At 35.7% G+C, this 24,122-nt stretch overlaps 1 long non-coding RNA gene across 1 annotated transcript; it reads left to right on the top strand.

Moving 5' to 3' along the window:
* Positions 1 to 13,721: 13,721 nt before the first annotated feature.
* On the top strand, positions 13,722 to 17,853 carry LOC149414097 (uncharacterized). Its single transcript, XR_016304106.1, has 3 exons — positions 13,722 to 13,746; positions 13,850 to 15,883; positions 17,807 to 17,853. It is a non-coding gene; the product is annotated as an uncharacterized LOC149414097 (long non-coding RNA).
* The last annotated feature ends 6,269 nt before the right edge of the window (positions 17,854 to 24,122 follow it).

Below are 24,122 nucleotides of genomic sequence, written 5' to 3'. Positions count from 1 at the left end.
GCACTGCACGGCTGACAAATGGCCGCCGACTGCGTGTACAGATGTGTTCGAAAGAACAGGGTGACAAAAAAATCATGACTCGAGGAATAAAAATAAAAATTTTCTAATATTTTTTTATTAATATTTATTTATTTATTTAAATACGTTTTTTTTAAATTCAAATACTGTGTGGTTCAAAAATAAATAAGAAAAAAATTTCATCATATTTATTTCAGTTTTAGAACAGGTACATGAAACACGTTTTTTTAATCTTTGGTCGAGAGACTGCGAAAAAAATCATTTTTCACGTACATAAATTTATTATTATAATATTCAAATTTTTAGACACTGTTTCTGTCCTCCTCAAAAGTGCTTCGATACAATGAATGGAAACGAAAATTCAAACAATGCAAAGATGCACAATGCACTTGTTTCAGTAAACATTTTTATTCAAATAATGCACAAATACACCCATTCAATAAATAATTAAAACCATAAATAACAACAACCAGTGCCAAATTACAATCACAGATAACAAAATCCAAGTAACAAATGATAACACACATTCAACAAATAACAACCGCAACCAACATTCAAAGAACAATAACATTATGACAAACAATAACATTATAACAAACAATAACATTATAACAAACAATAACATTATAACAAACAACAACACTAATGCAAGAAATAGCGATACAATTCCTGAACTGTAATTATGGGACTGCCACTATTAGGTATGATGAATTTCCTCTTCATGGCAATTTTTAAAATTTTGTATAAAAAAAAGAATCTAAATGGAAAAAAACGATTTGAAAAAAAAAATTATAAATGTTTTAGAGTGTGGTATTGTTTAAAACACCCCCCAATGCAAAGGAAAACATCGCACGCTACGCAAATCGTAGAAACATCCTTGCGTATTTTACGATGTGAACATAGTAAGCACCTTCTGCGAATGCGTCGATTCTTACTGTCCATCTTTGGGGTTTCATCTGGAAAATGTTCAAGAGAACGATTTAATCTAAGAGTGGCTCCGACGATGGAAGCGCTCGGTGCGGGTTTAATCAAAGAGGGATAGTGTCGCTCTACAAGCTCAGATGCCAATTTCATCCTGAATGCGCGGTGCAATATTGGCTTCCCTGGGTCTTCTTGGTGAAGCTGCCTAAATATCACCATGCTATTCAGGATGCTGACATTGAGCAGGCGACGAAATACCTTAATGTACCATTTGTAACCCCGCGTTCTCTCCATGCGGTAAGTGGATAACAGCGAATCTTTGGTATCCACTCCCCCCATGAAGCGATTGTACTGGACCACAGATAGAGGCATTTGGTATTTCTCTAACCCTCTTTTACCCTCAACCGTGTCGCTGTTGTGGTAGGTAGACACCATGGTGACAATTTTAATGTCATTCCAGGCAACGACTGACATGTCACCACAGTGTCTACCAATGATGGTAAGCCGTGGCACACTCTTCTTCATGCTTTTAATGATTTGAGGTACCATCTTTCGGTGGCGATTGAGGGTACCGATAAGATCGGTATTCCTTTGTTTCAGGTACCTAGTCAATGGCATGCTATTATAAAAATTGTCCATGTAGAGGCAGTACCCTTTGTCAAAGAGCCCCTCCATGAGTTTGAGTACAACTTTTGAAGTTTTACCCGAAAACCCAAGATGGTTCTCTTCGACTTCTGTATTCTTCCCCGCATACATAATAAAGCGGTACAAGTACCCTGTTGACGATTCGCACAGCTCATAGGTTTTAATGCCGAACCGAGCCGCCTTAGTGCGAATGCACTGCTTGAAACCTAGGCCACCCTTCCAGAGCAACAGGGACTCGTCTATGCTAATATCTTCGTGGGGAGTATACAGACTGGAAAACTTTTCATTCATTATATCCAATAGTGGTTTAACTTTTGCAAGCTTGTTTTGGTAACCGACTTTAGAAATTGTGTTATTGTCAACAAAGTGTAGGAACCGAATTATCAGAAGAAACCTATTACGCGACATTAGAGTCCTAAATTTAGGCATCTCTAAAATGTCTGTTGTCCAGTATTCTGATAACTGAGCTCTGTAACAAATGGACATGTATATAAGCATCGCGAAGAATACATACAGTTCAGCGACTGTAACATCTTGCCAGTCCTTCAGCCTGGAATAAGTTGTTAAATCCAACAGTCCATCCTCAGTGTTCACCTCGTCCAGTGCGCTCCATGCATGCCTATTGGTCTCCTCCACGATATAGGACATTGTTTCCAAGTCCCATATTTTGGAGAAGACGTCATATGGAGATGTAGCGACTGTCGGAGGGAACACGTCGGGTGATGGGCCAGGTTGAAGGACGGCAAAATGCTCACGCTGACCCGTGAAGGTGGAGAAATCCTCGGACCAGGTGAAGGTCTGCTCCTCTGGATTCTCCTCCTCCCCCTCCTCCAAAGGCTCCAACTCATCCTCAGGAACATCCATTTCCACCATTGACGGAAGTTCTACATCACCGGCGAGGGATTCATCCTCGCTATCAGTGAATCCGTAGAACTCCGCAACGACGTGGTCGGTTTCCTATAGACAGACAGAAAAGAAAAAAAATATATATACAGCTATGTAAAGCGTCCTTGAGGTAATACAAGACAAAAATGGCGCTGTAAAAGTTAGCCAAGTGTTATTATAATTACCTGAGTATTTGGAGCCCGATGCGTAGAGGAGGTTGATGGTCTCGGGTCAGCCTGCCATCCCGGAATCTGAAACTGTAAACATTAATTGTTACACGAATGTCTTTCAATTTTGGAAAGGATGAAGCGTACAACCACTATAGAACTTCTACTAATACACAACATACCGTCGCAATTACTGAAAATCTTTCTTCTGTTGTCTGTTCCTCCGTCGACGGTCTTGGAATCTCCATTCTATAACAATAGAAACAATCATGTATTTCATTATATAATATAATCATCAATACGCGTATAAAATTTATAAAATTTTGGTAATAAATTTGGTAATGTTGTTGATATATTTAGAGATTCCGTAGCAGTGCTCAAACGAAATCTACATAAACACTTTGCTGAAATGTATGACTTCTCCACTCCATAGTAAAAAACCCATTTTTTAGCTTCTGTTTTTTCACTCTTTTCTTTTATGACTTCTTTTATGACTTTTTAACTTTAATATATATGTTTTAACTTTACAAATTAATATTGTAATTTAAATAACAATTCGAATATGATTTTAAGTCCCTATAAATGCTGATTAATTTCAATCCATTTATTTTTCTAAGTAAGTAAAAAAAGAAAAAAAAAACTGTTCTCCATAATGGTATTCTGTATTATTTGTAAAACATTTATGTACTACAGATATAATAACTATTTTATTTATATATGTACGTAAACTTTTCAATGTCACATAGTTAATGTAATAACACTAATAACAATGTATGTAAAAGCCCAATGGGCGTTTAAATAAATAAATAAATAAATATTTTATACCTAAACAAAAAAAAAGTTTGTTAGTACTTTTTTGCACACCCTATATAACTGATCTAATTTTGTGATATTTATTACCATTTTTATAAATAAAAAATAATATTTCTAATAAATATTATTAGAAATAAATATTTCTAATAAATAATGTATTTTGTAAGAACCCAGTACCGCCCATACAAAATTTGAATTTGTAAAAAACGTTGATAACTGCTCGCGCAGGCGCAAATGTCATTTCAAGATGGCCTCTCACACATACATATAAACAGTACACATTAGGGTGTCCCAGGACATAAGGAAGAATTTTTTTTTCATGAATTTAAATATGCATACCCTCTTATTTTATTTTATTTGATCCCAATAACTCATATAATAAATATTATTTTGATTAAACAACGGCAACCCGTGCCGACTTGATGCCAAACATATGGTACAGAGTTGATATGGAAGGATTTTCAACTTTCATTTTTGTCGGATAAATAAAATTTAAAAATGCACAAATATTTAATTATGTAGTATTTTATATTTAAAAATGGTTTATTGGTTAATTTTTTTCTTCATAGTTTGTTTTTTACAGTCAGGATAAATCTTCCGGTGATCCTGAACGCATCGTAACAAAAAATATTTTTGTTCCTCTTCAACCGTGAGATTAAGCCATGAAAATCTTGCATTAACTTAACAGTTCTTTCAGCTGTATCATTCACTACCCTCAGGGGCGACACCTTCTTTCTTACTTCTTGATACGAAGCATTATTTGACCACATCGTAGGTAATTCGTTAAGAAAACTGGCATCTGTTTTCAGACGATCAAACAAATACTTGCTCTTGAGTGAAATGAAGTCGTAAATATTTTTCTCTGAAACAAAAGTCACTAAATTATGATATGAACAAAAACCTCAATACAAAACACAATTTAAACTACTTAATAAACTTACCATCAAGATCTTCCTTCGATGGGATGTAACGTTTGTCATGTGTTGATAAATTATTTTTTTTGATATTTCGAGCTTTTTTATTTTAGTTGTTTGATCCACAGCGTCGTCAAACAGCGATAAAATAGATCCTTAATCGGTCAAATACCATAACTTCTTACTGAACAGAAATAAAGCTGCCATTGAGATGTTTTCATCAATTTTTTCTTAAGCCTTCATCGATTTAAAAAAGCACAAGTCTTGGTAAGGTGCTTTAACTGCTATAATACATTGTAACCATGGCTTGACATAGGATGTTACTATGACTGTTCATACACATTATTGCCTGTGCAAACATCTAAAAGTGCCGCCTTATCCTTGCCGGTAAATTTAAATTGCGCACAAATTAATGATATTTTCAAGGAATAAAGCGCCTTTGCCATCCATCGATCACCTGGAGGCCGAATCTTAAATTTTCTCGCTGTATCTCCTCCTAAAACTATCACACAGAGCTCTAAAAACTCTCAATGGTCATCTCCAAGTATTTTTGTTGTCAGTGCAGTACGGTAAAAATCAAGCAAATCATCGATTTCGGAAGCGGTTAGGTGCAATGTAAGATTTTCTTTGTAGCACTGAATTTTATCGGGATCAAATTTTTACAGTTATCTCGAAATTTTTTGAAGAGTGGTATGTCAGGGCTTGTAGTCACTTGACTGATTTTTACTTCTAACACAGCTTTTAATACCAACTATGGCTATATTTGGTATATATTGACAGTTAAATTCACTTTCCGGATATTGTAGAACAAAACTTCAAGAACTTGTCCATTAGATGACAGTTTAGAACCCGATATTTGGTGTTTTACGACTCCTATTAAAAATATACTCTTTTTAGAAATGCGTAAATCTAACAACATCTTGCCTAAACGAGTGATTTTCGTTTACTAACAAAATAGCAAGTTACTACAAGCTCATCAACACGTTTGCTCGCTGGCGTCTTAATGTACAAGTACTAACATCTTTCGATGCAAGTCGGCACGGGTTGCAGTTGTCCAAAGTAAACGAAATTTTTTTATAAGTGTTTTGTCATTATTAAAACAAAATTAGAGGGTATGCGTTCAAAAATAACAACTTTAATTTTTTTGGGACACCCTAGTACACATATATTTGTGCAGGTTTCCGATGTTTGGAATTTATTTAATTAAAAAATATTAACTAAATATTGACGAAACTAGGGCTTTTATACACAATCTCAATAGTTTTCTTTACATAATAATGTACAATCCTTATTAGATTAGTCAATATTTACGTAAATATCGATAGAGAAACATAAAAATATTTCTTGGCAGATTTTTAGCGGTCGGAGACATCGGAATATCATTTTTAGTAAAATATTAACTAAATATGGACAAATCGAAGGCTGTGGTATATGTTCTCAATTGATTTATCTGCAAAATGAGATACGAAACAAAGCAAATCACACAATATATAATGCAACATAGCTAGAAATAAAACGAAAATTTTTATCACGAAAACATGGCGTATACTTTGACGTAATATTTTGTCGGTTATTTTGAGTTTTCGTATTTTAAATTTACCGAAACACATGCCGTGAACAATAAACTATGTATAAAAAAAACATTACTTGCGTTTTATTGATCAATTACTTCGTTTTGGCACTTTAAAATAGAACCGCGATGTCACACTGTGACCGTTATTATTTGTTGTGTTGGCATCCCACAGAAAAATTAAAATTCAGATGTCGAAGGAGCTACAAGTGTTTCCAGAATATGATGCTTAAAGAACGAGAATAGCTCAAGCGATTGAGACCTTGTTCTCCATACAAATTCTTTGTACATAAGGGTTAAAATCGCATATAAATTTTTTTTTTTTTTTTTTTTAAAGTTGTATGGGCCGCGCATATGCGGGCCCGGCATACGAGGTGTTAACTGACAGTTACATTTTTAACTTAGCTCACGATTTAGCATTCTGTTGAAACAGACGGCCCTTAATATTCTATCGCTAAATTTTGTTAGCTGTAAAATAAAATACGATAATGTATTCACTTGAAAAGTTGTTACCGAAAAAGAGGAGTTTTCATTGTAATTATCATATTAAAAAAATATTCATCAAATACAGGAAATTCAATAAGTAATAATGGATTTCAAAATGTGTTACCAACTTATACAATCTGTACCAGCAAGGATTTAACCAGCGGTTCCTGAGGGTATTTGGAGTAAATAATGAAGATGTCATTTTGCTGTCTCATGATTCTGTTCAATTAAAAATACAAAAAATGGTATCACACGTAGCTACTGACGCTACACGTTGCAACAGATAACGTTGCTGCTGGAACGAGATTGACTATGTACAGGGTTTTCCAATAAGAGGTGTTATTTTGAATAGCCCGCTATTTCGGTAGATGTTACTTTTGAAGCTGTCATTTTTTGACATTTGACAAGTAGAAACTACGCCATTAATAAAAATGGAACGATATAGGCTTCAACAACGCATTGAAATTATTAAAATTCACTTGAGTGAATCAAATGCAAATCATCTTGAGTGATGAGGCCCATTTCCACCTCGGTGGCTTCGTCAACAAGCAAAATTGTCGCATCTGGGGCTTGGAAAACCCAAGAGTTATTGTTGAAAAGCCTCTCTATCCTCAACGTGTGACTGTTTGATGCAGTTTATGGTCCGGCGGAGTCATTGGACCTTACTTTTTCGAAAATGAGACTGGAGTAACAGTTAAGGTGAATGGATTGCGCTATTGAGAGATGATTAATGATTTTTTATGGCCGGAATTGGATGGTATTGATCTGGACAACGTTTACTTTCAACAAGACGGCGCTACGTGCCACACAAGCAACGAAACCATTGATCTTTTACGATTGAATATCAAAATAACACCTCTTATTGGAAAACCCTGTATTACGTGACCCGCTACGCTATACCAAACTGTATAGTGATGATATGTAATGGAAAAATGGTATCACACGTAACCACTGATCACACTGGTAAACGTTTTAACAGATAATGTATTACACGCTGTCTGGTTTGTACGTTGCTGCTGGAACGAGATGGAGTATGTGACCCGCTATCAACTGTTCAATGTCTTTAAAAATGTGTCGAGGTGTAGACCCACCTCTAAAATTACTACAATATTATTCAACTCCATTAATTGGAAACTTACTTCACAGGGGGCGAAATGTCCTGGAACCAGCTCTGCTTACCCGAGCGGGAGTTGTTACAAGAGAATCGTTTTTCCCGAGGATGCGTCTTCTGGTTTGTCAATAAGTCTGAAAAATATAATAGACTAAGTACAGTAAATTCATAAAATATCAAAAATGAGGAGAAACGTTAATTTTATCAAACAAAAGTCGGTTTTACCTGCTGCCTCGGTAATTGCTTCAGAGCGTTCTAAGCATTCCTTTTTAACATCCATAATGTCTATGTCAATTTCCGAATAAGGAATTCCGCCTCCATCTTCATCATGATGTCCTGGTTCAGCCCTGGTGGTAACAGTCTCCGCATTAATGCTAGCTGGAAAACAAAATATAAACAAACTCAGATATAAAACTTTATCACAATAATAATGTGCCGATGGCACAAATCGTCAGTTTCAATGTAATTGTCTTTACCGGTACATGGAAAAAGAATTGCAGTACCAGCCATCACTATAGGTCTTGTACAATGAAACAATGTTTAACTAACTAACCATCACGCCATTTCTCAGCAGAGGCAGAGAGGAAAAACTGCCACACATCTCTATCTCGGCACAAACTCCTCGCTAAGTAACGTAGTGTACGGCATGTTCTACTGTGCAACATTTCAAAATGGATTCCGAACATCTGAATATAACATCTTAATGTTTTACATAATATGCAATGTGTCTTACTGGCTGTTGGAGTACTTTCTGCATACTGCAAACGTTTCTTCTTCGCATCCGGGAGGTTGAAATCTGTCTCTGTATACGGCATTGCACCTCCATCCACTTCTTGGGATCCTGGTTCCATGAGTTATTGTAATTGTTTCAAGCCCAAAACAATAAACCTGAAACACAACAGTATTAAAAAGGAACTCTAATTTTGTTTAGGTTATAATTAACATGCTGTCAAAACAATAAGAAATAACAAATATTTGGAAATTAGGACATAAATGTGACTGTATCGTCCGATTACAGTACCGTTGCCATACCTTCGAAATACGAATCCAAAATTATACGTAGAATTGGCATGCTGAACTTTCAACAATATTTTCAAAAACAATAACAGGATAATTTGTAAAAGGGCCGTTTTTGTGAAAAAATCACTCGGGGCAACTTTACTTCAAATAGATTCCCTTGGGAGTACCGATTGGCGTAAAAGACAAAGACGATTGGCGTGGAAGTTGGAGCATTTGAACATTGGAATAACAACCGAAGACGCAACCAAAATTAACAGTGTGATTAGTGTAGTCGTGTAGAAAAGCGATCAACTTACCAATATATGTCAGAAGCTAGGATATTATCACAGATATACCGATATTATGTAGAATATATTGAATATTAAAGTTTGGAACTGCATGAAAGATGAAACGATTGATTTGGCGGTAAATTTAGCGCCGTCAACAATAATATTTAGGTTAGGTTCAGGATTGCCATTATAAATAAATCAATCAGTTGCCATGTTCCAAATGCATAATATGTCATAAATGTTTACTAGAGGAGGGCGTATTTATCGTACCCAGTAAAAGTATTTTCATGCGGTACTTTGTACTTGTGACAAATCTGCAAAATACCTTCTTCCGACATACATAAGAATTTTATATTGGGACCAAGTATTTATTACTTACAGGTATTTTTAAGAACTACTTTTAATAGGTACTTTTGAATAGGCACTTCGAATAAGTATTTTGAATAGGAAAAATGTGGTGAATTTTGAGCAGGGAATTTTGTAGCCATCCCCCCCCCCCATTTCTGTGGGAAATTACATATAAATTTCCTTTTGTGGGGAATTATTTTTCACAGAAATTTTACGTAGAAAATTTGTGGGGAATCTTTGTTAATAAATTATCTGAATACAGTTTACAAATTACTTATTTTTAATCAATCTTCAGGTCGGTATAAAATACTAACCTTACATAACTTAACCGGTATTTTTTGTACCTGTACTCACTGTACCCAGTAACGAAAAGTACTCACAGGAACCACCTCTAATGTTTACCTTCTGAACAGTGATGCCATACCGCGTAAATGAAAATCGGTAGAAAATATCGGTACCTACATTAGATAAGATTTAAATAAGGAACATCAGTCCATTTATTTATCAATAATGATCGTCTAACTTAAATAACAGATATTATAAAATTAAAATATTTTTTTAATTATTCGGGTCTCCCGAAAATGCATCAAATGCGTCACAAGTCTACAAAAACCTACTTTTCATATTCTTCTTAAGATTACCCGCTTTCAACATTGAATATAATATTTGGAGTAAAAATTTAGATTAAAACCAAAAATATGGATTATTCAATTGAAATACAAATCCAAAATCAGGTGGGCGTCGAATTGATGAGCCAAAGTATCCTCGGTTAGCCAAAAACTAAACATTTCTTTGAACCAACAACATTATACTCACCAAGGATTTTTTTTTAAATTACCAGAAGAAATCAAAAGTATTACTGATAACAGCTTTTCCTATTTACATCTGAAAATTATACAAATAATCCGACAAAGTCACAGACATAGGAATTAATAGACGAGAAGCTAATGGCGAGGGGTAAAATCAACTGTTGAAGAACGAAGGGAGTAAGGCTGACTGTGATTCGTCAATAAATCAATCTGACAGTAAATAGGCATCTCGCATTATAATATCACCATTTAGTTCTTAAAAGTAAAATCTGCTTTTGAATGAATAGACATTTCTACATAGGAGCGCAAATTACTCGCCACGTTATGAACTAATTTGCTAAGTCCAAATTCGGCAAAGTAAGGCAGCTTCTATTTTCAGAGTCGTAGTTAGTTTCAGAGTATTTAGTTAAGACACTTTTATAAATGTTCATAATTTACTTCCCAGCAACCAACCAGCTTTGTGTTTCGCGTCCAGACGTTTCTCGATGTGATAGTATAATATGTTTCTAAAACTGATCTATATTATACGATGTGAATATGCTTAAAATAAAGTAAAATAATGCGTATATATGGAATGTAATACGACAATTGGGTTTATTCTCTTTTTCACATCTATTTTTACAAGTTTTCATATCACAAGTCAACATTTTGCCGTTTTATTTCGTAAAATGAACCGATGATGCCTCGACCATACTTCGCACAAGAATGATGACGTCACGTTTTCAAATTTCACTTGAGGCCATATGCGAGCCCAGCCGGCTCCAATGGAACCGGTATGGGGAGTGGGGATAATACGCTTTTAATCACTTAGGGCAGGTCTACTAATATTCATATGTCTATGGACAAAGTTCTATTATTTATCCTTTATATATTTTTTTATTTCTTACAAAATACATAAATATGCATGTAGCTCAATTTCATAATCATGATTATGATGTAAAAATACAAATTATTTATTTTTATTTTTTCGGAATTACTTTATTGAGTAAAAACCTCAAATTGTAATATTAATATTAAATATATATTTAAATATTAAAATTTTAGGTTTATTACAAAGTTATTCCGAAAAATAAAAATATTCAAACGAGACTTGCTGAAAAGTCAATAGATGTCGCACATTAAAAAAAATAAAATAATAAATGTAAGATAGGTTTATCTATTTTAATATAGGTTTAGTGCGCCCTACTGTCGAATTTGGCAGCCATCTCTGGTCCGGAGCCCCTAAATACCTGAAAAAACCCTTGACTCTGTGCAAAAACGGGCGGTCCGTTTGATAGATTCCCCAATCTTAACAAACGGACTGCAATCTTTAGAGCACAGGCGTCCGGTAGGTATGCTGTCCTTGTTCTATCGGTATTACAATGGAAGATGCTCTGAGGAACTAGCGTCATTGATCCCTTCGGCACCGGTGCGTAGTCGGGATACACGCCAAACGCGCGCCCAACATTTGCACACAGTTGACACTTGTCACATGAGAACGGGTCGCTTCTACGATTCGTTCTTAAGTTCAACAGCTCGGCTGTGGAACGAACTGCCGGCCTCTGTGTTTCCTCCCTCCTACAACATGGGACTCTTCAAGACCCATGTTCACTCCTTCCTCTCCACAAAAAGACCCTCCACACAGCATCCCCAAAGATGACATAGGCCCTGAGGGAAATTATTTTCTTCAGGGCCTCCTGTGTGGAGTTAATATATAAAAAAAAATCTTAAAAAGACGCTGCTAGATTGCATTTAGTTCGGGTTGAATCTTGCGATCATACATAAAGATAGTTGCCAATAAAAATGTGCGGTGAAAAAATGAAGACAATGTTGCTAGTTCTTATTCGAAGTATGATACAGTTATAAGTGACCGAGGGGGATAGGGTCCCATTAGCTCAGTTGGTAGAGCAGTGTCCCGGAAAGACAAGGGTCCTGGGTTCGAGTCCTAGATGTGACCGTATCCTTTTCTGATATTTCTGTTTCAGATTTTCGTTTGGAAATCACTAATATTGTCTTCAATATTTTTATAAATTATTTATTTTAAAGTATTTTTTTTAATAATCAACACCTCCCTAATTGAGAATTACTCGTGTTTAGCGAGAGATTTTCGTTTTAAGGGTGTCGAATATAATAAGCAGTAATTGTTGATTCAATTATTTGGCGTGTTGGAAATAAGCCGACGTAGCTCAGTGGTCCAAAGCACCTGACCGGACATCAGAAGATGCGGGTTCAATTCCCGTCGGCGGCATTTATTTTTACTCGGGAGATATTTTCAATTTGTATGGATATTTCAGGCGACTAATTATTGCTTATAATAATATGTTATCCTTTGTGCTAAGCATAAGAAACCTTGTCTTATAAACATTAGTATATCATTAAACAATAATAATAACAATAATTAAGTTTTTAACATTAATTCATTTTGGGAATACTACCATACATTTGAAATTATGAACATATGTGTAACATATAACAGTAATATAACTGTAATATATAACAGATGTGCGCCAGATATTGCAAAAATAAATAAAATAATTAAAAGATTTTTTTAAATTCTCGTGTATACAGTGTGTATCGGCACGTACCCGATAAACTTTAACCAGCTATTCCTTAGCACATTTGGAGTAAAAAATGTTGTGGGCACTTTGCTGTCCGGTAACATTTTTTTTAATAAAAAAATTCTCATTCATATTTTCACCACATGTCACCACTGTTTTATCCTTTGTCATAGTTTGAAAACCCATCTGGCAATATTTTATTCGAGTTTCGCTGAATAATATACTTATAAATTAGTCTGAGATAAATTGTATTTTATACAATAATATACCAAATTAGTCTGAGGTAAAGTGAATTTTATATAATAATATACCAAACAACCAAATTAGTCTGAGATAAAGTGTATTTATACAATAATATACCAAACTACCAAATTAGTCTGAGATAAAGTGTATTTTATACAATAATATACCAAACAACCAAATTAGTATTAAGTAAGTAATAAGTAAAAAGATAACTTCGTTCAAATCACTGTTGACGGGCTTTTAACTAGTCTAATAACAATAACAGGAAGTCAAGGGGATAACGACACAATCAGTATATAAATGTCCTTCACCGTTCAGCAACCCATAAGATCCCACAATCGAGGATACACGGCGCCCTTGAGGTGCCGTTTGGTTCAGGGCCGCTGACTGCAACTTTGGACAACTTCTTTGAATTGTGAATGACAAAACCCAACATTGTTGTGTTGTGGCTGATTTGCAGATCTTTTCAATGAGAGTATGAAATGTTAAACGAACGTCATACACAATTCCCAAGTGGAGCAACACTAACGGCCGTTGTGGCCAATCTAATCTGAGCCGAATACTCGACTCAACCCTGCTGAAATGCCCAAATCCGTTTTGCCCAAAGCACTTGATCGCCACACCACTCAAATTTAAGGAAGCTAACCTCGTGGATTAAAGACGCTTAAGGAAGACCTACTTATAAAAACTGACAACAGAGCGAAATACGCGAAAGCAATCGATCTGTCATCGCTGTCATCTGTCATCAGTTCACGCTCTTGTCGGTTTTTTAATTCGAATTATGAACATTTTGAATATAGTAGATGCGGTGGAATGGGCCGATATGCTTGATAATAATATTGGATTATATAGGCGGCGACAAGACGGCGATATAAATTTTATACATATATTAAATGATGCAGACTTTTATACCCGTTTTAGGATGACTAAAACGTGTTTTTTATACGTTTTGAGCCAAATAGAGTATAACTTGACTTACGCAAGCGAAAGGTAAAATTTTGACTTATTCGAGTGTCATTGAATATATTTAGCACTTATCAGGTCTGAAAACCTTTTATCTAATGTTATCATGCTTTGTTTATTTCTTTTTTAGAAACTGCCCAGTTTTACCATGCAATCAATTGCTTGTTGCTTTGCGTTTCTACGCAACTGGAAGTTTCCACATAACAAATGGAGACTTTTTTAAAATTTCCCCATCTACGACCAGCAAAATCGTAAAAAATGTTTCTCGTGCCTTGGCAAGTTTAAGGCCTGTCCACATTAAATTAGCAATAGGGGAAGAGGTGGAAGTAGTAAAAAGGGAGTTCCACGAAAGTGCCAGACAAGCATGTGTTTTAGTTTTGTCTGCATGGTACTGTACCAATTAAGTATTGTGTTGACCATCTGATTTGTCCGAAAGGTGGACCAGAAGCTGAAACGTTCAGAAATAGGAAGGGCTACCATTTCAGATGCCAGAATGAGAATAAGAGACATTGTAGCAAGATGGCCAGGATCTACACATGACTCTTTCAAGGCTGCCGAGCGAGAGCAATGTTCGAGACAGGGCAGTACCCAAATGGAGCACTCGTAGGAGATATTCCATTAATGGTGGACTGACATGCTTCGCTCTAACTCTCTTAACGTTCCAAACTCTTCTCCCATTAGCTTATTCGGAGAGTCATTTGTCATGTTTTCAGTTGGTTGTTGGTCATTCACTGACCCATAAGGGTTGGGAAATGGAAGGTTAGGTACATTTATAAATTAAACAATCTCTTCTTGCTATACAAATGTCTCATATATTGCAATAAATGAATCCACGCTACTAGAAAAAGCTTTATTCTCTTTGTGGATGGATTTGGCAGTTAATTTACTGATTTTAAATCTATTTTTGCTGTCATGTCTCTCTAAACTGTCGGCCAATGAAAATACATGCAGTTTTGTTAGGTTTTGATGAGCAAATATTAAATATTCAGTACTCGACGTAAAATGTGTTACGAGGTTGAACTTTCAGGAAATTAAAAAAAAAAAAAACAAAGAAAAAACTGTTTTGTTAATGAAGGTTTTTTGAATCTAAACTCTTAACTGTAACCTTTGATAAAACTACAGAAAAAAACATCATCCACATAAAGATTCAGCATTAAAAAACTAGGCAGAAAGTTACAAGTTTTACATAAATAATAGAATAGTTTACAGTTTATAGGAACATAGTAATACACCAATAAACCGGAGTGACCAATCACAGGCATCCGGAACGTTCAGCTCTCTATGCCGTGAAGGAGCGCATCTAGTGGAGTATCCTTGTTCATCAGAGCGTTTGGAGTGGGAGTCGTAACCCTCGGCAACAGAGACTCGAAGATGTGGGCAACATGAAAGCAAACCAAAGAAAGATTAAAAAGTACACATAAAAGGCATTATTATTGATATTGGTCTGCGAAGCTAATGAACGATGACCAATAAACAAGAATCATAAATCATAAAGAAAATAGTTCCCACAAAGCAAAACTAGCAATTAATAGAATATAGGGAGAATTTAATATTGTTTACTGTGACATACATATATATGCACATTATGAGAATATTGGAAACAACTGAAAATAACTTAAGAAAATTGTGACATACATATATACGCACATTATGAAAATATAGGAAATAATAAAAAAAACAAGAAAAAAATCCTTTAGTGCGGGAATACTTAGCGCGTGCACCATTCTCGAGTGCTCCAGCCGAACGTGGATTTACTTGATTTTAAGGACATTCTGCAAAAGAAAACAGTATAACATTATTACAAATGTATGTTTTATTTCATATTTTAGACATATCTGCTGACACCATATCGAAATCCGGAAACACCCAACCAGAACAACTACAACACAAAACATATAAAAACAAGGAACGTGGTAGAAAAACAATATGGATTGTGGAAAAGACGATTTCCGGTCTTATCCAATGGCCTACGACTAAACATCGACACCACGATGGCAGTTATAGTTGCATGTGGAGTTCTTCACAACATATGCATCAATCGTGGGGAGGAATATCCACAAGATTGGATCCACGGTGTTGGTGATGAACCCAACAATGTGGCATTCAGGAACAATGCAGGGAACAACATGGCCCATTTAAATAGAGACGTTATTGCAAATAATATGTATGTACAAGCATTATAATATTAACAATTACCACTTTCTAATTTCTTTGTAATTGCCTCCTGAGCTCTCCTCTCTAACTTCAATATATCCAGTTGGATTTCCCATCGGATTTCTGCTCGGGCTGCCTCTGCGACCTTCTGCTTCCTGGCATCACTAAGGATTTGCAGTTGTATATCCGATTGGGCTTCTTTTGAGACCCTCGCCGCATCGAGCATTTCCAGTTGGAGTTTCAAGTGGGCAGTCTGCATACTCAGGAGGTCGCATTGCAAAAGAGACTGGACCTGTTTATTGTTATTAGTTAATTTTGTAGAACTCCATTTCAATTTTTATTTATTTTATATATTCAATAATTTGTTATCTAATGTATAAAAACAGTTTGATCACAGACATAGGAATTAATAGACGAGAAGATAAAGGCGAGGGGTAAAATCAACTGTTGAAGAACGAAGGGAGTGAAGATGACTGTGATTCGTCAATAAATCAATCTGACAGTAAATAGGCATCTCGCATTATAATATCACCATTTACTTCTTAAAAGTAAAATCTGCTTTGAATGAATAGACATTTTTACATGGGAGCGCAAATTACTCGCCACGTTATGAACAAATTTGCGAAGTCCAAATTCGGCAAAGTAAGGCAGCTTCTATATTCAGAGTCGTAGTTAGTTTCAGAGTATTTAGTTAAGACACTTTTATAAATGTTCATAATTTACTTCCCAGCAACCAACCAGCTTTGTGTTTCGCGTCCAGACGTTTCTCGATGTGATAGTAACAACTGATTCATATTATACGATGTGAATATGCTTAAAATAAAGTAAAATAATGCTTATATATGGAATGTAATACGACAATTGGGTTTATTCTCTTTTTTCGCATCTATTTTTACCAGTTTTCATAGTACAAGTAAACATTTTGCCGTGTTATTTCGTAAAATGAACCGATGATGCCTCGACCATAGTTCGCACAAGAATGATGACGTCACGTTTTCAAATATCACTTGAGGCCGTACGCGAGCCCAGCCGGCTCAATGGAACCGGTATGGGGAGTGGGGATAATACGCTTTTAATCACTTAGGGCAGGTCTACTAATATTCATATGTCTATGAGTTTGATAATGCCTTCAGAGGGCGAAACAGCTGTAACGCATAATAATAATTACAAAGCAGAACTTGTTTATAATAAACTGTTTTTATACCTTTTGCATTTGAAAGTTTTCAGTCTGGGTCTCTAATAACACTCTTTCCGTCGCAAGTTGGGTGGTAGCAACATTTTGCAGGTCACTAAAGAGCGAGTCCTTTGTTGATTTTCCCAAGCACAGTCGCCTCTTGAATGCCTTCCTTGGAACTACGGGTCGAACAGTTGATACCACTGGCATCACTGGACTTTCAGGAAGTGTGAAAACTGGATTTTCATCCTGAACAAAATATAAGAAGAATGTCAAGTTTTATAACCAGCCACAAGTAATTTAAAAACAAATAATGTGTAAACCTTTCAAAAGACCGTGTAATAAAATAACATTTTACACAAGTATCTATGGGAAAATGAAGAAATTAAAATATTTTGCAGATTAGTTATTTCAAATTATTGATGGCCGAGCGGTAAGGCTCACGACTAGCAATCCGGAGGTCGCCTGTTCAATAATAATAAATAGTATATTTGCAGTACATTACAGAGTGGAAGATACTCTCAGTATCACCCTGTTGTAACACCACCATTAAAGAATTGAAACATGGAATGAAATGGTTTTAGCCATGCTTGGTGACCAGATTTGAATACCCAAGTACTTACCCATCTTCCCCTTCCTTCCCTAATACCTTCAGTTTCACAACACACCCCAATTGGAGATGCCGCAGTCTCAACGCACTGACTCCGGGCAGTTGGGAGCAGTTGAGACACCAATGCGAACAATGCGTCCATTCTGCAGGCTCCACTGATTCCAGAGTCGGCTGCTCTACTTCCTCCCGGCTGGTGATCATCTTGGACGGCAGGACCATTGCAATCAAACCTTTCAAAATAGAATACAAATATGTATGTCACCTTAAATTATATTAAATTCTCTCTATATTCTGTCAATTGCTACTTTTGCTCACATCTTCGAGTCTCTGTTGCCGAGGGTTACGACTCCCACTCCAAACGCTCTGATGAACAAGGATACTCCACTAGATGCGCTCCTTCACGGCATAGAGAGCTGCCAACACCAACGTTCCGGATGCCTGTGATTGGTCACTCCGGTTTATTGGTGTTGCTACTTACTGTTATGATCAATTATACATACTATGTTCCTATAAACTGTAAACTATTCTATTATATATGTAAAACTTGTAACTTTCTGCCTACTTTTTTAATGCTGAATCTTTATGTGGATGATGTTTTTTTCTGTAGTTTTATCAAAGGTTACAGTTAACCCCTCCGACTTTTCGCGAACTTGAAGCTAAGATGTCTTTACCGAAATGTCAATTTCACGAAAACGTTGTGTTATTACCGCCTCACAATCAAAGCTCTATAAATGAAACATTACTGAACGGAGCCGAATAGTAAAAACTGTTTTAGAAAGGTTACAAAATAGGCTTTCAAATTGTTGTATCATAAATAAATATTAACATTTGTAAATATTTAAATTTAGAATGGAAACATGAAAAAATTGTAAAAATGACTCACCTGTAATGTTTTATGTAAAAACGATACTAAAATCACGGATAATGTAAAAAAAAAAACACTTATTTCATCGTACAAATGTACAATAAACAATTCTGTCACTTCACTTTTTGACCATTTCATACAAAATATATTTTTAAAAAAATAATTAAACTTGCTAAAATCTTGGCGCATTTCAATACATGACGAATCATATCGAATTAGAAAATCTTTGTTTTTTATTGAAATATCAGGCAATTACTGTGCCAATTGCTAAAAATAGATGTATTATGGTTTTATATACTAAAAGCACTTCATTTCTGTAATTTCTAAGAACAGAAAAGCATTATTTTTGTAAAAAACGGAATATAACCTCAAAATTCACCACACTTATTTTTATAACATTACACCACAAAAGTAATAGATACATATGCCTCATTCACGGCTAACTATAATGCACACTTCAAATTATATGTATTTGATGAAATCCGGACATTATCTGCATAATTACATCTAAAAACAATAAATGTAGAGAGCTATTTTTAAGCGCGAAATTTTGTCAATTCACGGATGACAACTGATATTTATCTATTATTAGTGATGTGCATCACCAGCGCATGAACATATTTCGAATAAGTAGCTACTTATTTCTAAATATTTCGAATATTGCTCGAAATATTTTGTTGATATCGAAATTTTGTTGAAATAAGTATGTAATATATTACGTTTAGTTTAAATAATGTATAAAATATATATTTTTAATAATATAAATATAAATATAATAAATCATCAATAACAATTGATATTTTTCATCAAAATAAACATGTGTGTACAGCATATTACTTCATTTCCTTCATAATAAGTAACTGACTTTCACAGGAAACAATTACTTTGTGGTTAGACATAATTAAAATTGAAATAAAAAATATATATTTTGTCACCACTATTGAAAATATAAATACTAGTTTCGGTTCAACCTGAACTTCAATAGTATTTGTACCTTCTTCAATAGTAGTGTAAAGCTATTTTTTTCTTTTCACTTTTATAAGTTATTGTTATACACAAAAATAAAAACACAATGATTTTTTTTTTTTTTTTTTACTAAGAACAACAAAAGTACACAAAAATAAAATAACAATTTATATAGCTAGTATCATCATATTGTGGCAATCTGAATATGTAATTCATTTTACATTTATTTGGAAGTAAATATATTTTGAATGTAACAATATTTATATACAACAATATTTTAAATATAACAATATTTATATCCATTTACACATATATAAAAAAAATACAAGAATGAAATCCTGTGGGGAGCATATTAAAATTGTATTATGGTCACGCCGCATTAAAAGTTAAATTTATGGAAATCATTTTACATTTATTTTCTAGTAGAAATATTTTAAATGTAATAAAATTTATTTTCATTTACACATGTACAAAAATTAAAAAAAAAATTTTTTTAAAAAAAACTGTGCCGTCCTATGCGGAGGTCCACAGAGTATGACATGTATAATGTTGTCGTGCCATACGAAAAGATAAAAAACAGTTATTATTGTTGGAGATCAAAATAGATGCGAGGGGTCTAATTCGGATGATCACCTAAGCCTTTTGGATGGTCCCCAAATTGATGATATTTCATTTTATTTGCATTTTTTGATACATATGACATTATGCAGCCGACCAAAGGCATGTTAAAAAACCAATGGATATAAAAGTCTTGTTGCATTACAGAAAATACTAGACCATCAAACGTGCCCCATCTTTCCATGAAAAGAAGAAACTTTTCAATACTTGCCAACAGAACCTACCGAATGATAAAAAGTCAAAAACTTTAACTTAGCCAAAACAAAAAAATTGAAGACCTCATAATAAGGTGAAATGATAAATCGGTTTCCACAAAAACACAAAAGCTAGACAGCTAGAGTCAGAAAAATACAAATAAGGGGTAGCGTCTTTGCGATAGATAAATTGCAATCAATCTTATTTATACAAGATATTCAACAACCTTTTTTGGCACATTAATCGCAAATGAAGTAGTGAAGTTAATTCGACGACGTTGAAAAGGAAAACGCCGTAGACGGGCAATTTGATTTAACCTCCGCTGGCTCAAATCTCAAGGGAAACATGAGGAAGGAACTGTGATGACTACACCGCATTTCAAAGTGCACAATAAGAATTGATCTTTCAAAAGATAGAGAGAGAGATCTAAAGTGATCATCGAAACAACAAAAATACGTGAGAACAGTGACAAGGGAAAAAGCTGGAACTCTACCCCACTCAAAGCGAATATTCATTTGGCATGTCAAAAACAGTTTATGTGAAAAACTTGTAAGATTTCGTTGTGCATACCGCGGTTGCCACTTTGAAAATTATCATACTTGACTCACACTGAGTGGAGTGCAGTATGATATTTTTCAAAGCACGGAACTACGCACAACGGAACCCTACAAGTTTTGCAGCAATAAACTGTTGATTTTCTAACCTTGCTCTTCTTACAAATAACACAATTTTGAGTACGTGCCTTTGTAAGAGGAGCAGGATCATTTGCATCCCTAGTCTGCGGCGAGTCATTGTAGTCGAGGTAGTGGGCGTCGGGGGAAAAGGGGAAAGGTGCGGTGTATGGTCCTACAAATGACTGTCGCGTTGACTTCGGAGGCCGTGACAACGTGAGGTGATGGTTGGCTAACTCCTGCACAAGAGCCAACCGAAACGCCATAGTCTGTACCTTCGAAGTCATTGACTGGGAATGCAAAATTTTCGCGTTATGAATACTCACATTAAGCAGACGCTTGAACATTTTGAGATACCATTTACGGCATCTCTTACGTTCAATCAAGTAAGGTTCCAGCATCTGATCCTTTTTGTCTACACCTCCCATGTTCTTGTTGTAGTCTCTGACAACTTTCGGTTTATACACATTCTCTCTTCCCCTAGAACGTCCAATTTCAGTTTCCGCGCCATGAAATGTCGATATTGTCGTCACCTTTTTCTTGTCTTGCCACGTCAGTATGGCAACATCACCAGCGTGGCGACCAAAAATTTGTCCTTCCTTTAAGTTGACACGACTGAATGCTGTCGGAACATCGGCTCTGTTAGTGCGCAATGTCCCGACGCAATCAGTCTTGTTCCGCTTGAGGAACCGAGCCAGTAGTGGAGAGTTGAACCAATTGTCCATCCACAGAGAATAACCCTTATTCAAAAGTGGTCTAATTAGATTCACCACCGTAAGTGTCGATTTCAACACTTTTTGCGTTAACGAACCAATAAGTGATGTATCTTTCCCTGTATAAATATAAAATGACCACAAATATCCAGTCGCAGATTCGCACAACTCAAAAGTTTTAATTTCGAATCTAGCAGCCTTTGTTCTTATGTATTGCTTGAAACCCAAATTACCTTTCCACAATGTCAGTGACTCATCAATTGCAATGTTCTGGCTAGGAATATAAAGTTCTTTAAATTTAGCATTCAAGTGATTAACTATTGGCAATATCTTTGCAAGTTTCTTGTTTTCAGGGTCAGTGTGGTTCAGATCATTGTTGTCGAAATGCAAATATTTCGTCAACTCACGAAAACGAGTGAGGGAAAGTAGTTTCCTAAACACAGAAGTCTTCATAATCCAAGTGGTTGAAAAACATGAGCTTATGCTCGGCATGCGGATAATACCTAGCATCATGTAAAATGCAAATAACATTAAAATCTCATGGCGATTTGTCTCCCTCCATGAACTGCTTTGGTGAATATCACGACGAGAGTCCCTCGAAAACTTATTTGTCTGTTCAACAATAATATCTAAAATCTCATCTGTCCATATGGCACGAAAAGCATCATACGGTGTCAGAAACTCTGCAGTTGGTCCCGCCTTCTCGGGCACAAACTGTTCTCTTTGACCGGCAAATGAAGAAATGCCAGTCCAAGAGAAATTGGCTGCGCTCGGATCACTAGGGAACAAATAGGCCACATTAGGTGAAGAATGGACGGTCTCCATTTCTTCATCAGAAGAAAAGGATCCGTCCATTTCGTCATCAGCAGTCTCATTTGCCAACTGATGATCAGAGCGCCCCAACGGCCGTGTGGCTCGCGCTGTAGCCCGCGCTCGGCACGAATGTCCACCGCGAGCCACACGGGCGGCTTGTGACCGAGAAGCCAGAAACTGGGGAGGGAGCTGGTCATCGGAGCCGAACGCCACTACCAAGTCCTGTCCCGAAGTCCAGGCCTCTCCCACTCCGACAGCACGGCGTCCCCTCTCCCCGATGCGCCCTCCACGTCGCCCTCCGCGGCGTCTGCTCCCGCGTACGGCCGGTGAAATGGGTAGCGGCTGCAGAAACTGGAAATCTGAAAATGTAACAAATAAAAACATATTAAAATTTAAGAATAGGAAACCCTAGTGAGGAGGAGTGTGAAAAAAATTGAATCTACAGTACATTATATGTTATATCTACATCATGTAGGTAAAAACTTTGTAATTGAAGGCAAATACTGTGTTATATATAAAATGATGAAAATAACTACATAATGTGATGAAAAGGCTGCAAAATATAGTTAAAAATTTATATATACATAAAGATGTGCACATACATATATTATAATGTATATACCTTCTATGTGACTGAAGCTTGCTAGGCCAACTTCTTCAGCACTGGCACTCTCCATTTCACCGGCACTGTAGTCCATCGATTCTGAAAATATAAGATTCGAAATAATTATAATGGAAAAAAATAAATATTTCATAACGCTTACCTACTTTTACAATATGACGAAAATAACAACATAATATTATGAAAAAGGCTGCAAAATATAAATAAACTTATATACGTATATATTATAATGTAGGTTTATACCTTCTACGGCTCTGCCGCTTGTTTTGGGGGATCCTCCTGATGGCGTCTCTCCGCTGACTCCTTCGGTAGCAACAGCAACCACCGGATCCGACTCCGCAGAGTTCATGAGGACTTCTCCGCTCGTAACAAACGAAGAAGCCTGAAAATAAATTGATAGCCATTTTATTTTATTGATGGCATACGAAATAAATGTTAACCAAAATATTGATTTAAATTACATAAAATGGGCTTTACCTCATGAAACGTCTCCGGTGTGTCTTCGGAGTCGGACTCGTTGGTGGTGTCTGCGGGACTGCTGTTAAAGCAGCTACCGTCGGAATCAGTGTCCGAGCTCGGCTCGGAATCCAAAATATGGTGTTCTTGGAGGACCCCCCAAATTTGGTCGGTGTTTAAATCCTCTTTTCTAAAAAGTAGAACAATAATCAAGGTTTACTCAAATATACATCACTTCACAAAGAAAATATTTTCGATTTTCAACTATAAGAATTCTCGAAATAACTGAATTGTAACAGCTTGCACAGTGCGGGTGCGCCCTAAAAATTTTAAACATACGGAATTCAATACTTCGTTTGTGTGAAATCACTATGAAACAGTACATGATCATTTCAATAGCGAAAGTCGATTATGAATTTTTGTTTCGAATTTTGGAAGATGGTCGACCCCATCCCTACCATTTCTGAGCTGTCAGAAACTTCGAAATGCTTCTAAATGAGAGGAAGTTGTAAAAATGTTGAAAAATCACGATTTTGTCATGAAATT

The sequence above is a fragment of the Hesperophylax consimilis genome, chromosome 20 (assembly GCF_061612785.1).
Source record: "Hesperophylax consimilis isolate HC1 chromosome 20, BYU_Hcon_1.0, whole genome shotgun sequence".
NCBI lineage: Eukaryota > Metazoa > Arthropoda > Insecta > Trichoptera > Limnephilidae > Hesperophylax > Hesperophylax consimilis.
The sequence above is the reverse complement of the archived record's forward strand: the minus strand, read 5'-3'. Positions and strand labels throughout refer to the sequence as shown.